The sequence below is a fragment of the Helicoverpa armigera genome, chromosome 1 (genome assembly GCF_030705265.1).
Source record: "Helicoverpa armigera isolate CAAS_96S chromosome 1, ASM3070526v1, whole genome shotgun sequence".
Lineage (NCBI taxonomy): Eukaryota > Metazoa > Arthropoda > Insecta > Lepidoptera > Noctuidae > Helicoverpa > Helicoverpa armigera.
This window is the reverse complement of record NC_087120.1, coordinates 5,727,689-5,743,786: the sequence shown is the minus strand read 5'-3', so window position 1 is coordinate 5,743,786 and position 16,098 is coordinate 5,727,689. Positions and strand designations below refer to the sequence as shown.

General features: G+C 34.7%; 1 protein-coding gene across 1 annotated transcript in view; it reads right to left on the bottom strand.

Moving 5' to 3' along the window:
• LOC110380652 (uncharacterized protein) overlaps window positions 1–16,098 on the bottom strand; it is a 143,601-nt gene that overhangs the window by 89,683 nt on the left and 37,820 nt on the right. The window lies entirely within an intron of this gene.

Here is a 16,098-nt window from a genome sequence, read left to right as displayed (position 1 = left end):
TTAAACACACCCTTTCATCGTGTGTAACTAAGCAAACGTCTTACAATGTTTTGTTGATTAATGTTAAGATGTTTGGTGAATGGTTCTGTATATACCTAGGTACATACATGTACACAGAAGCATCATTAGTCCGATACATAACGATACCTATTCATCTCTCCTACATGTAAAAGCTTATCCGGGTTATGATACGATTTGCATACTACATTGAATAGCTCAATCGTGCTTGGAATTAGCTTAAATTAATTACACTCTGTGATAAACGATAGTCAAATAATAGTAAATATACAAATCTAAAATTTTGAGCAAAAAAGCTTTGGAAACATAGTTAGAAATTATAGCTAGGTAATTAAATTTTCATGTCACCTGCCTAGCCTTTTCGCGACTATGTAGGGGTCGGCTTTCAGTCTCACCGTATGCAGCAGAAAACCAGTGTTTTACAGGGAGCGACTGCCAATCTGACTTCCTCAACTCAGTTACCCGGACATCCCGATGTACAATGGTAAGACTGATTTAATTCACGATTTGAGACGCAATTTTCTTGATAAACACTAATTTGAAAGTCGACTAAAATGGGCCTAAATTTGAGAAGTTAAATCAAATAAACATAGCCCCATCAAACTTCGACCCTCAATTTCTTACGAACCACAAAAGGGAGGTCATCTAAAACTATTAATGGTACCAGTTGACTTAAAAACAATCCCCTAAGTCCGCATTTCGAAGGCAGTTGTAAGGTCAACCGACCCCTTACCGAAGCCGCTAGGCTTACCCCAAGAATGTATTGATTGAATTTTAGCACTACCAATACTATCACATAGCTGTGACGGTATTCTGTCGCAATTTTAGTACCTAATACATTTTAGTAAGGGGAGTTTTCTAGGCTGTTCTATCTAAGTAGATACCATATTATTACGTGAAAGGTTTGAATGTATGGATGCGCGCAAAAACGACTGGATGGTTTTTGATGAAACTTAGCAGTTATGTAGCTTGTGTATCAAAATAAAATATACAGGATACTTTAAATCTATTTGCGGGAAATTTTACGCATAGGACGCGGGCAAAATCGCGGTTTTAAGCTAGTTCATTATAATTTACGGATAGGAAAATAAGGCGCTTGAATTTAGGGTGGTCACAAAACGAATGGTAATTTAAACAATCTGAAATGTATTTCATGGAGGTGGAAACTGCATAGAAGTTTCATTAGATTTACTCAACTTTTATATTGTATGGACTCCATAGTCTGAACGCATAAGGCATAAGACTCTAAATCCTCCTTGGACAACTTACCCACAGTAAGCAAAGATAATCCGAGGGGTTTGTTATTGTTTCTTTCACAGAAAGACATATGTTATTTTAACCGGCTTCTTAATAAAACAGGGATGGTATTCCCCGAGGGATGTTAACCTGTCCTGCCTACTACGCTTATGTCAGCTATTATTTTGTTCAAATTAATTTGGCCTGCGGTCCTGGATTTCTCTCGAATAAGATGAAAGGTAACATTAAATAAAAATGTAAACTGTATGGAAAAAGGCCTCAGAAAAAAATGCTTTTATATAAAAGTGTGCAAAAATATTATCGTTCCGCAGCCTCTTTCACAGACATGAATTCACATCGCGATACATTTATTTCAAAACGCCACGTCATTAAAATTTACACGTAGTTGACGTAAACCCGGGTGCACGGTGATATTAAAAATGTATCACTTACTAACTGAACTTAGCGGAACTTTGGTACATAGTAACCCTATTAAGCACGAATGTATAATTAATGCCTACCACGAACATAGTCTTAAAACGGCAAGACGAGACCAGACTAATCGTGGCACTAAAGTTAAAATATAGGTCACATCTTCTAGTTTAACTTTATATGCACTGCATTAGATGTCTTAGACTACCTGCATGCTGCAGACTAAAAAGTTGGCCGACAGTTGACTCGATAGCTGGATATTTTTTTTTTTAAGAAAATCTTCAGAGTTTTCCGTCGGTCAGGTACCGGCTTAATTCCTGATCTTTGTAATGTGCGCACTACCATTCATCTTCATTCATATTTATGAGCCCAAACAAACTATCGGCCGACTAAAAGTTTACCGTGTGCTATTTACTCCTAACGAGACTATCGGAAATGCATCTATATAATGGAGTGCCAATATCAAGAGTTACAGGGAAAATTGTTGAAAATTGTTGAAGAGTATACTTCACTTTGTATGTATACCTGTTTGTACTACGTTGTAGAAATGCATTAATTGAATTTGCTTTGACATTTTAACGTCGTCAGTATAGCAGAGGTTTCGGGCTTCTATCACGGCCGTTCCTTTGTACGTATTGTTGTCTTTTCTGAACAAACAAAACGTCTGAATGACAATGAGTTTTCTTAGAAGCGAATGCAACACAGGCTTTGGAGAAGAGTACTTTGAAGTATCACAGAAGGTCACTGTGTTGTATTGTATGATCTTTTATTTTCATATCTGAATGAAAACTATTTTACAATACTTTTTACAGGAATTGCTACTGACACGAAAATGTTCGAGCAGCCAATGGTATTTTGCCGAAATTGATAGGTCTCACCGTCTCACCTACCTATAGGTCCAGATGAATGATTCAATCAAAATGAAAACAGAAATATCGTTTTTTATCCTAAAAATAAAGTTACCTATGTCGTTAAAATCAAACAATTGATGATGTTATTCTCGATGCATGACTTTACAGCGTTCAGTTACCCCAGAGGGCAGCAAATACTGCATCCAGCCTAGCTAGTGGTTATGAAGTATTGTTACTGCTCCGTACTAACAGAATTTCGCTTCCACCTCATGCAGAGAGACATTGTTAAATATGGATATTGGAAATTCGACAATGAAGGAGATTTGTTGCAGGATGTAAGCCTATATGTAAGCAGTGATGGTCTAAGGTGAAATACACTTATTTACAGGGTTGTGAAAATGTTATGAAAGAAGTATTTTGTAACATAGCTAATTAACTAAAAAGCTTTAAAATAATGCCTTCCGTTTTTGTGTCGATTGGGATCGTGCCCAAAAGGCTGGCAGCAATACCACGTTGGTTAGTAAATATAAATTATAGATTCAAAATAATTTACAGTTCCAAATCTGAATGCACATAGAATTGGTTTTAATTGGTACCAAAGTTAAAAGAGCAATTTGCTAAATTTTGTGGAATCATTTCCTTAATTAAATTACCTGAAACTAGTCGATGCATTTGATTCAATTTTGAATAATTAAATGAAAATCATTGACATCATTTCGAGCATTAAAACGTCACTTAAAATTAACGATGACGCAAACATGGACAAATCGACATTGCCACAGAAATAATTAAATTACCCGTGAATGAGTAAATAAATGAAATTCAGTGTTAGCCGCAGCAAATGGTACATGCCTAATTATATTGAACAACTCTCGTTTTGTATGTGACTGGCCTAACAACGTCTAAACTTTTAAAGTTCCCAGAAAACAAGTTTTAGCATCGTTCCAATGTAAAACTAAAGAAGTAGGATTTATGCGGGCGTAGTATCCTGAATGCTTGACTATAATAGAAATTTATTACCCTGTGCCTACTCCACCTAAAATTGTTCCAAATTAAATGTCTCTTAGATTTCTGTGGGGTGTACCTAAGCGGAGTACAGATAATACCTTCTCATTGTAATCTGAATCACATGAATAAACTGGGTTTATATGCGCAAAAGAATATTGTTATCAAAGCAATTTCGTTAAGTATGCCTTTCATACCTATACGTATAAGGAAAAGCTACAAGCTTACAAGCATACAAAAGTCTCCCGGGACTGGCTTCACGAAATAAATTGAACAGTTAGTTCAAATATGTGTAAAATTTATGTAAATATACGTGATTCTAACGATTGGCGAATTGTTTGCGAACCCTCGTCCCGGGAGAGCCCGCAGATAACAATGTGACGGAGAAAAATGAAAATAGTTGACACTGAATTCTCTGAGAAAATAAAATGAGAAACAACTATTATTCGGATCTCTCTTTGTTATCTGTGGAAAGGAATAAAATGAACTAGAAAAAAAATAGGGAACAATCTTACACTTTTTCGATGTCAAAGAATACATTATCACATTAATATAGAAAGACGTATATTTATGAGTTCATGTTTACTTCTTAGGCAATTTTTTATCCAAGTGCGAGAAGCAGTCACTCATGAAGCGACTGAGACCACTAAACTGGTTCCTAATAAATGTGAACTAATATCCTAATACATTTCAATCTTAACTTATGTCTAGGCTTCAAGCGATTTCAACTTAATCTTTAAAGCAAACATTACACTTCAATCATTTGCAAGCCGCCTTCTACACTTAAAAATTTAACACACACTATAGTACTCAACATATCCTCGATAAAACCGTTAACGGCTTGAAGTTAGTCGTTTATTATATAACCGACGCAGATAACCCTACCGCTCGTCTTTCACTCGTAAAACTGCTGTCAATGTGTTTGCAGCAAATAGAGGGTGCCTGTACTCGGTATACGTAGATAAGGAGGTGCGGAACGAAAGGTGAATTTACAGCCAAGTTCAAAAAGAAAGACACGTGTTGCACGAAATATTGGAGCTACTTTAAATCTCCTAGTAACTAAACATTATATTGTAAATAATTTTTTTATTCGAGGAGTCGAGGAATTACCTCATGAGAAGAGACTTGACTTCGGCATCAGGTTATTTGTATATTCTGTCATCGGAACTGAACATAGATGCTAGAAAATGTAGTACAAACAAAGCTTACAAGACTGTCCTACTCTTGACAACAAACTACTAACAAGGCTAAAGAAATAAAAGCCTAAATAATTAATTTTAGAAAATAAACACCAAAAATAATAACAACGATATTTTTACGAACTTGACTCTATTTTTACATGTATGTTTTGACGGGGTAAGAAGAGTTTCCGCGAGGGTGAATGGTTAACGGGTGGACGGCCACGACTGGTATCGACCATCCACTGCGCCGCGTCATCGCCTTACTATCAAAGCAATACATGTACCGCCCTATTGAGCTCGTTATCTTCACAATTTATTGCTCCATTGGAACTCTGATACATTGTTTTGAAATCCGGGGTTTAGTTGACACAAACGGACAGTTACTGCCAATAGTTCACAATGTTGTCGTGGGTCTGCAAATGTATGCGAGATATCGTTCTGTTTTACATAACTTAGATATTTTACACCACCAAACTGTATTGTTTATATTACATCAATGTATTTATTTCTGAATATACAGTGTTAACAGAGTAAATTATATTGAAATGGTTCCGGCTATGGTACGTAAACATCGTCACCGCTTACGCAACAGTGACCACCCCTCCGTTGAGCTGATTATCTCGCTTACTTGGGCTTAACTCGTCATTTCCGAGTGCATTCCATAATTCCTAGGAAATGTATCCGATAGGATATTTTGATCATTCGCAGTGATAGTTTCAACGTAGGTAATAAATAAAAGTTTGAATTCTGCGAATGTAGTCGACATTTGACTTTTCCGCAATTCAATTCGAAATTGACGTAGCATATCATACATCGAATCGAGTTTTTTTCAGAACCTTTCCAATTATACTGCAAAAAATCTGAATAGGCACTCACAAGAGTGAAGCCGTCAATTCGTATTTCCATTCCGGGTTTCGTTGTTTAACGTACAATCAAAACAGAATGAAAAAATACTACCGTAACAACAGTGGTTAGAAACTTTTCTCGTCATCTAATATAAAAGTTTTAGAGGAGGCACCGTCTAAGTGAAAAACTACCGCGGGGGGATTTCTCACAGCGGAGCTTTTGGCAAGTGAAAAACTTAGACTTTGGTTCACTCAAAAAGACTGGATATTGAATACATCGATCGTTATTATAAACAGAAAGTCATGGCCCAAAGTATTTTCTTTCACGAAAACTTAAAGGGAATTTATTTTGTCGTCAGAAATTATCCTTTTGTTACAATTTTTTGCTGAAAATGCTTCCTCATTTTCGAAAAATTATAAACAAGTATCTATATAATAAATAGCACTTCTCACAGAGTATACGTTACATTCTCACAAGACTTATGGTCATGTCAGTCCTAAAAAGGCGGGGTCTAAACAAGGAGCAGTGACATCACATAAAAATGTTATAATTATCTTGTTGCTATTTTCTTGCAACAGGATTTTCTCAAGCAGGAAGCTGTTCTGTATCCTTGCATTATAAGACATGATCTTATTTATTATGACTATCAAAGCTCTTTGAGCGACATCATTAATTACTTAAGAGTTTAAATAAAGACAGCACTCCACCCGTATTTATTTATTTTAACAAAGAAGATATACTGGTTCTACAATAATTAATGATTAAAAAAATATATATTTCAGCTCAAGCATAGCTTAAAAATCTCATTACAGCTTTAGAAAAGCTTAAAAATACAGAACAAAGTATTGTTCCTATCAACTTGGTAGGTACCTCTAAAATGATTTTCCCCGTAGAGTTATTCAGATTTTAGCGAGAGACAATCTATTCTCTCGTTAGAATCTATCTTTGCTCGGAATAATCTAGCTTACTCAGATGATGAGTTTGTGAGGTTGGTGCTAGTCGCTCGTTTGGGAATTCTTGGTATAGGCGTAGTGTAGACAAAATGTGGGCTTGCTAGGCAAAATGTAGATGTACCTCGGCCCAATATTCTGGGAAACAAGCCAAGCATTATGCGCTTTACCGTCCAATTGTTATAGGATGCTACAATCCAATTACGAGATTTTGTAATTGTTCGAGGAACAGTCGATTCAGGTAAATCATTATTGAGTGTGATGGTAATTACAGCCAATGACGATCGTGTATGTGACTTAATTTAATTTTGATAGATCTGAATTGGTTAATCTATTTAGTGTGGTACTTAAATCTTTATTTTTTACCCGATTATAGCCAGATGAAGTGCAGAAAATAGCCAGTCTCTTAAAACATCTATCTACAATTCACAGCTGTGTTCAAATAAAAGATATTGTAGACATCATTCATAACGTAGATAAGTTCGGTTTGACAACAAAAAGTATTGGTCTGCGAGCCGAATAATGCTGCTATTATCTATCAATATCAACATAAACTCTAACAAAAAATATTTCCACGATATTATATTTCTGAAGGCTTTTCGCTGAAGATGACTTAAGAGCTCTTTCTTCCACAATATTTACGTCATGGAAACTGTGCCGAAAGTTTCGAGTGAGTCTATGTATGCTTATTTCATCGTGCCTATATTGCGAGAGGACATTGCGATATGGATTTTGTTATTACTAAGAAATTGTGATATCATTTGTCATCTGTAGATTGTCTTTTGTCTTTATCCGAGTCGTTTCTGAAGGCAAGATGGACTCAAGACTTTCAAATGTTTTGAATATTTTATGGAAGGCTAACGTTAATTTTTTACGTTTAACAAACATTTTCAGTTGTCTTAATCGGCGATTAGACCAATAGGCGACAAATCCGGAGCTGGTTATGGTTATTTATCGTTACCCATAGTTAAATAGTGCATCTCCCCCAGTGAGTTCGACAGATAATCATCATCCTCCGAGCCTTTTCCCAATCACGTTGGGGTCGGCTTCCAGTCTAACCGGATTCAGCTGAGTACCAGTGCTTTACAAGAAGCGACTGCCTATCTGACCTCCTCAACCCAGTAACCCGATACCCCTTGGTTAGACTGGTGTCAGACTTTCTGGCTTCTGACTACCAATTATACTATAGTATATAGTAGTATACTATATAGTATATAGTATATACTAGTTCGACAGATAATATAGGTAACATTTAGTAACAGAGTTCAGTAGGTTAAAAGTTAAAGAATTTTTAAAATGTACTGAAAGAAATAAGATAATAACGTACCTAGTAAACTAGGTAGATTCACTATAAAAGAGGTATATTTTACTCGTGTGACAAGGACACAATAAGAAAACGTAATCCTTGGTCCACAGTTGTAATATCGCGATCCCAGGTACTGTGTAACTCTTTGCTTTTCATAAAGGTGGGAAGCTGCAAGCTGGTACTGGATAAATTCGAAAATGAGGACATGAGGCCATAAAATAATTTGAACCTTGAATATTTTTCTGCGTTGTAAGTAATAATGAAGACATTTATTTAAAGTTCTTGGGCCGAAATATCAGCATTTTCTTGAGACTTTTAAAAAGATCGCCACAAAACGCCCGCCCAGTACCACTTCCTATGTGATTTCACTGGGAAGAAAAAATGGTGGAACAAACTCTCTGGCTGGTATGTCATTTGGTAAGATATAGCAAGAGATGATTCTTCTTTAAGTAAGTTAATAAAATTACACTCCTACTGCAGGCAGCTTAATAAAATTTCAAGCCTAATCGTCCACAAATAAGGTTATTAAGCCGTTCAAAACTCGGCGTATACAGTAATGCACGCCGAGGTAATGCCGGCCTAATGAACCACCCCTACTAAGCGATGAAACCGCATTACCATACAGAACAGTACCTCTACCATGAGTTTTAATAAATTGTATTTGTCGACACTCGATACCGAATACGTAAAGAAAATATAATATTTTATTTTATTGAAATTATAAAGCATGTAAAAACTCATCATCGCTGCCCGCTGGGAGCGTACAAAATAAAAACCAGCCCTTGAGTCACTTGGAGTGTCAGCAAGTCGCTTTGCCAGATCTATGTAAAGTAATTTGTTCTTAAAGCGGTCATTCACAGAACAAAAATGTGCCATACAAAAAAAAAATACGAAAAATTTACAGTCCGTATTGACCACGGAGGAAAAAAAAATAGCCGAGATGCCATAAGGAAGCTAGGCCGGGTGCCTTCTTGTAGGTCAAGTGAAGATGAGGTTGTAAAACGAGGCGTTCGAGTTCTGTTAAATCAAAATCAATCTGTCAAAGATCGGTAACTTTCTTAGGAGATTTTGCGTCATTTTGTTTTCCATGGTATCGACTATCGACAAATACGATTGCTTTAAACTCATGGTAGAGGTACAGACGTAATTTACTGTGTGATTTGCGGTCATATAGTGACGGTACTTAGCAGTTTTCAACGTTGCCTCTAGAATTTTAAAGTTATTCTAGATACAGTATGCGCTGGCTATCATTTGCATAATTGAAGTCAAACTATAACGACATTATGAAAAAAAGTGTTCGTTTTTTTCTTTCTCTATGATCAGTGTTTTGTTTTATCTTGCTTGCCCGCAACGCGTAGGTAGTTCGGACGGTAACTTGCATTTTTCGAATTAGCGTAATTTTTACACCAAAATAGAGGAGGTTCGAATTTCAGCTTTTGTTTAACAAGGACGCCAAAAGGAACAAGGGTGGGGTTAAGTGATTAAAATTCTATAACTTCATGCCACTGCACCAAGAGCGGGAAAGGATTTCTTGATTTTCCAAAAAAGGGTTTTTTTTATAATTTATTAGCTTTGTAGCTAACTTATCTAAATAAGTAAGTGTGCTATTAAATATTCCACAACAGCGTTTGTACAAGCTGTTTCTGTCTTTACAGTTTTTGAGATTTTTCATGCCGACTGCATGAAAAATCTCAAAAACTTTTTGTTTTTAATATTATTTTTTGAAGCAACATTTTAAAGTGAGTACTCTAAGTTTGCAATGCAAATTTTAGTGACATTTGAGCTACATAGCGGGACGCCGAATAAAAATATAGTGCAAGACGCTCTGAAAAATACTTCAAACTAAAGAGACAGTGGAGGCAAAGTCACAGCAGCTTTTACTTTGAAAACTGAAGAACACAACTATGTTTAATTATTTGCATAACATTTATTTGGTTGCAATCGACAGAATAGTTAAGACAGCCTGCAAGCACAGATATTCTGAGCGTTGACAGTTTAAGAAAAATGTAAGGTGCAATTCAACGCGTAATGTGTGATTTTAAAACTCAGATGATATTTACACTATTATTGTTAAAACATTATTTTAGTAGCTAGTTTATACCTATTTAAATTCCTTATAATGTAATCAGTACGCAGCTAGTAGTTTTAGTTTTAGCAGAATTTTCAGATACAGAGAATAGGCTAACAATTCTGCGAATCTGAAAAAACTAGCTTTGCATTTTGTTTTTCCATTTTTGTTACTTAATACATGAAAAGAATAGGTACTTTGAAATGTCAGTTTAACACTTGTCTAAAAATAACAAATTATGACGTTGAAATAAGGTCCATTTTGCAGCCACTTATTTTAGACAAGTGTTTGACACATGTTTAAGTTTTTGTAGTAAGACCATTTATGTTTTGAAATACGAAACGTGTTAAAAGCTTTTCTGATCCAAGCTTTGTTGCATCACCAAACAAGTTGACAATATCTTGTCGTGCTATCGATGCAAAATCGTTTTCCAATAATGATGCTGTCTATCATGGTGGACAAATTGGCCTATCTGTCACCTTCCAAGCTCTCTCTGTTTTCACTACACCTCACCTATCCATATCATTCGTTGTCCTTGCTATTAATGGGATTCTGAAAGCTATTTTGCTTGTCAGTCAGCCAGTGGTACTATCATGGTGAAAATGGACAGATTTGCGAGGGGTTGTTAAAATGTGGTGAAGATGAGGTTACAAAACTGATATAAATTACTACTAGGTACAAAATAGAAACGGAATCGGCAAATAAAAATACTATCAAACACTTCCCCCGCTTATAATCCAAGGATGAATGGAAAAATATTTATTTTTCTCATGGGAGTAATCCAGAGGATTCTGAACGCGTACCAGATAATTTACGAGAGCCTCACCCACCTTCGTTTGTTACTGAAATTTGTAAACTCCCCTCAGAACCAATTTATTTCAAATACCCAATTTATAAGGTTCGTGTTTACAGTTACACACAAAAAACAATTGAAAGCCCCGAAGCTGAAAAAAATAATAAAAAATGTAAACAAATAATACGGATTATTTAGTAAAAATGCGATATTTCGATGTATGTTTGCTGACCGCTGCTGAGAGGTTGTCTATATTTTTGGAACTCTTTGTAAAAAAACAAAAAAGTAATTTTCCGAAAAATAGTTTCAAAAAAATTGCTGAAAACGACTGAAAATGATCAGTAACGAGAAAATTCATTTATTTAGAACTTTGTCTAAAACATTTATTCAGTGAACTGTGCAATTACATAAACAAAAGCGAATCGTTATCAGCTACTCAGAAGCGGTCGTCAGAAAACAGAGATTTGAAAAAGTTTCGTAACAAGCAGTAACTTTAGCAAATTCGTTCTTGTAAGCGCAATTCAATGAATAGGCGCTTTGTATCTTCCTCATTGTACCCTCAATTGAATGGAGTCTCCACAGAGTTGGCAACCACGATTCTACACGAAATTGCAAATTGTGAGTAACATTTATGACCTATTTAAAAAGTGTAAATGTACATAAACTTTCTTCAGATACATTTGAAAAAAACGCAGATTAATCTAGCGTTTTTTGCAACATTTAAAATAGTCTTTATCACTGTCTCAAAACATTCGCTCGATAGGTACAGATAGACCAAAAATCTATTAATGTTTATTGCCATTATGTTAAAAAAAAAAGATAAAATTAGCAGTCTACGGTCAATTGCAGCTGTCACCCTACTTCTCAATCAAAGTATTGAATCATTTAAATACAATATTTTCTTTGCTATTGCTGTCTTACTCAACACTTAATTGACTAATTGCTTCCATCAGCTAGATTGTATCGAGATAACCTTTAGCAGTGTAAAGAAGACATAGATAGGCAAAGGAACAGAAAAGCCAGGGTAATCCAGGCTTAGGAAGCCGGTGGGCGCGGATATGTTACCTCCTTACGTAGTTATATGCCACCTGAAGAATGTTTTTAGAAGAATAACGTGATTAAATGTTTTTTTTTTTGGAGGAAATGGCCTTTGAGTGCGTTTGGTGTGTCCTTTTTTTTGCATTTCGATGTAACATGTTAATAAATTGGAAGAAGAATCTAAGATTTTTTTACGGTTTATATTATATAGAATATGTCCGTCAAAAAAAAAAAGTCTAGGGCTTCCACACAACTTAATAAGTAGCTTATCAACAATTTGCAACGGAAGATATCTCATTTCATTATATTAAGATTCTTCAAATGTTTACCAAATCTTGTTATGTCTCTTTCGGAGTCCCGGGGCCAAATAGTAACAACGGACTTACAATTTCATATGTAGATTCTAGTTATGTCTGTTCATACCCATGTCAAAATATATTCTCAAAGAAAGCATCAGATCTAAGCACTGGATTTTTAATAGGTATTTAAGAGAGGTGCATGCAAGCGGAATACAGCCGAAAACCTAATAACCTTCGATTTTTTTTTGTAAATAAATAATCAACTTTTGTTTTTTCTACTGCCAATAAAATTAATGTTCCGTGAACCCGCTCCCCTACTTAAAAACCCTTCATTGTGAGTTCTCCAATACTTGGATCTCTTTATTATACACCATTAATTTACTGTTTCCAAATTAAATAATAAACCTTTCATGTCAGATTGAATTTATACCTTTTTTTCTATTTAATAATTTCTACATAGGTACATGTATTTTATATGCCTAATTCCATATCCTATCCTTTATCTTCCTACTTCGCAAGCTACCTTCATAAAATTGTCAGTCCGTGAGATGTAAATGGGTAAAGGGTAAAACGTTCTACAATTGATCAAAATAACCCAATCGACACAAATAACAAAGGTGCCCATTGGACCAGCAGAAAATTTATTGTTCTCTATTCAGAATTGTTAGGACCACAACAAAATTTTGCAAGCCACTAGAGTGGAAATATTTAGAACTGAATCATGATTGAATTTTAATAGACAACGGTTAATTTATTAGAAGAATTATAATTTGCAATGAACTGCAAATTATAATTCTTCTAATAAATTAAGCGTTTCGGTTGTTGAGACGGATATAATTATGTTCGTATTTAAGGATAAAAAATGTCTGGATACTTTGAAATTACTCATGTAGCAAAATTCCCAAATGCAAACATCAAAAACAGACTAGTTAGATACACCGGATTAAAAACACCCAAAGAGATACTGACACTAAAATAAAAATCTGTCATACTACTTCTTATACAAAATAAACGGTCATTCATAATTTACAAAGCATAACTCCCAATTAGATGAATTTAATGCAGACTCGAATTGCAATAAGTAAGATACATAAGTCAGTAGCAACTTGAATAGGCTTTCCACGTCACCAGTTCACTTCAAAAGCCTTTTATAAATATTTACGTACAGGTCTGCCAAATCTCATGGTTCAGTAGAAAAACACACTGCAGACTTTTAGTCGGCCGATAGTTTGTTTGGGCATAAATCAGTATGAAGATGAATGGTAGTACGCACATTACGAAGATCAGGTATTTTAGCTGGTATCAGACCGACTGATTTGACTGGACAAAAAACTTGCCAACCATAGAGTCAACTGTCGGCCGACTTTTTGTCTTCAGTGTGCGGTTACTCTAAAGTTTGCTACATAAATTGGGTACGAATGCTTTTTGAATATGAAAGGGGATCTTCATTTATTTTCATTCGTTTTAGTTGGACTCGGCAAAAATAACTTTATGCATGTGGGATGCATAATTTCGGAGATAAGTTTTTACTTGTATGATACATAAGTTAATAATTAGAAAAAAAAGATACTTGTATTGAATTTGTGAAATTGAGATATCTTACAATTAGTCTTTACTCTGAATTTGTTTAAAAATGGCAAAGTTAAATTAAATTCGAATGGTTAAAAATATGGCAAAATATCTCGGAATAGTGTATTTGATATGAATTTTGAATACGAGCAATTTGACGTACCTTTTTCCGGTATTAATTAATTCAATATAGTGCCTAGCTATTAGTACTACCAGTGTAAAAAATAAGAGTTTCATATTAAATGGAATTTATTTTAACAATATCAAAAATATTTTGTTATTTTCATAATTTTGTAAAAAAAAAAACTTGAAAAAAAGCCTTATTTTAATGCGAAAGTTTGTAATTTCTCTTCTGAGAATTCGAACGTCAATTAATTGCGTTTAAATAAAAATAACGTTCATTTACCAGTCCTTTGTAGGTACCTGAGAGACCAATTATAAACGTTTTCTAAATTTAAGCTGACTGTACACAACTTTTAAAATATTAAACCCTTCAAAGTGACCTGTGGAAAGGATTAAAAAAAATCAAGCCATGAAGTCTACATTGAAATATACTTTGAGCGAGGAACGCGTCCGTTGATACATAGTATTTCCATTTCGATCGCTAGACGATTTATATTCCGCATTTTAAAACTTCAGTGATATCCATTAGTCCCGTTGAATATTTCACGTCATTTCGAGAACGGTTCAGTCCGTCATTTCTACCAATAACAGGGCTGTGGAGAATTCATTTCAGCAACGAAAATTACCTTTACGTCGAATTCTTCGGTAACTTTTACTGAAATGCATAATTTAAAATGTTAATTACCACTGACGATGGATTAAACGCGCAGTAATTAATTAATTTTCTTTGAATGCCGATACCTAAAAATCAATTGGCCATGAAAATAAGCAAAAATGTTGAAAACGAATGCTCTTTATTAAAATATGCCTGTGGTTTTGGAAAAGCTCTTTGTGAATCATTTACGCAGGTTGATTTGTAGAGTAGCTGTGTTCGACCAAATTCGAGTAGGCACTACAGAAATCAATGTTCCACAGTGCCTTTGTGCCTATTGTTATTTTATAAAGTGTCTATATTTAAGGTTATTAACAAGAACTTAATTCAAAATTGATAATAATGTCTACAGTATAGCGCACTTCTTAAAAAGAGAATATACTCCTTTTGTGCGCCCTATTAACCTAAAATATATCGAAAAGACGCGATGTACGGGCGTCATAATCGGAGGCGAAGGCAGTAAAGTGGTAGAAAAATATCCTGTTCAAAGAATTTTCATTCACCCACTTTATGGTACCGTGGACAACCTTTTCGGGGATTTTTCTAAGCCCGTCCCCATTTAGGGACGGCACGTAGCAACTGCATTAAAGCACAAACAATGTTTCCCTTTTTTCTGAGGGGTAGGAATACTCGATATGAATTTTATTAGCCTTGTTTTATTTATACTTTTATTTTAATACTTCTGTCGTTGTATCAGTGAATATTTGACGACTAAGCAAGATGAGTGAGATCATTTAATTTAATATTCTTACGAGTATGTAATAAGAAAAATACCGTAAGTATTTTAATTCAGGTGAGGGCCGAAATTAAGACAAAAAATATGTATAAACAATATACCGAGTCTGTGGATGTTTTCTTTACTTTTATCGAAAAAACATACACATTTTATAATTTAAGAATAATACAGACTGGTTTATTTTAAAGAGCCCTACACGTGTTTTATACTTTTACTTTTAATTAAAATTTTAAAAGAAAGAAACTAAGCAAAATATAATATCTACTTAAAATATTTTTCTCACTTTTTCTAGATCAAAATAAACCCAGTGTATGTCGCGGAGTCATATAAGAAATAAGCTTGTTATCACCAGTATCTATTCGCTGCAATGCGCTACAACGAATGAATTGTTTCGATCCCATGTTCTGTCTTATAAGAGTGCTCTGCGAACGATGACCGCTAACTTCTTGATACAACTTGCGGATAAGTATTATTGAATCTTTTGTTACTTTCTTTGTATTACCAGCACTGTTTACTATATCAGTGTGAGAAAAAGCAAAAAGGATTAAGAGCATGTACGCTCGGCGCGCGATGTCAACTTTAGGTAATTCAACGCAAAAAACCGCGCAGACTAGCGTCGCGGCTGTGTGCGTGCCTATCATACTTCACGTATAGTCACACAAACCATTTTGATCCTTTCGAGTGAAATTGGTGGAACAAAAAATATATTATTTAGTAAATAGTTAATAGCGGGAAAATAGTGTAAGTCTATGGATGTCTAAAATATAAAAGCATGAAAATAAGTCGTTAATACTTACACTCTTTTGCAAAAAAATCGGGCACCTATGAAAACCTTGGTTTTGAGGACTTTCTGTATATTACATACAATTTTCAACAGTACTAAATAGTCGACTGATGATTAATGACAATGTTAAGAGTATTTTAACCGATTTCAAAAAAAGAAAGGAGGAGGTTTCAATTAGATTGTTTTGTGATTGTTCTCAATTTGATTGTTC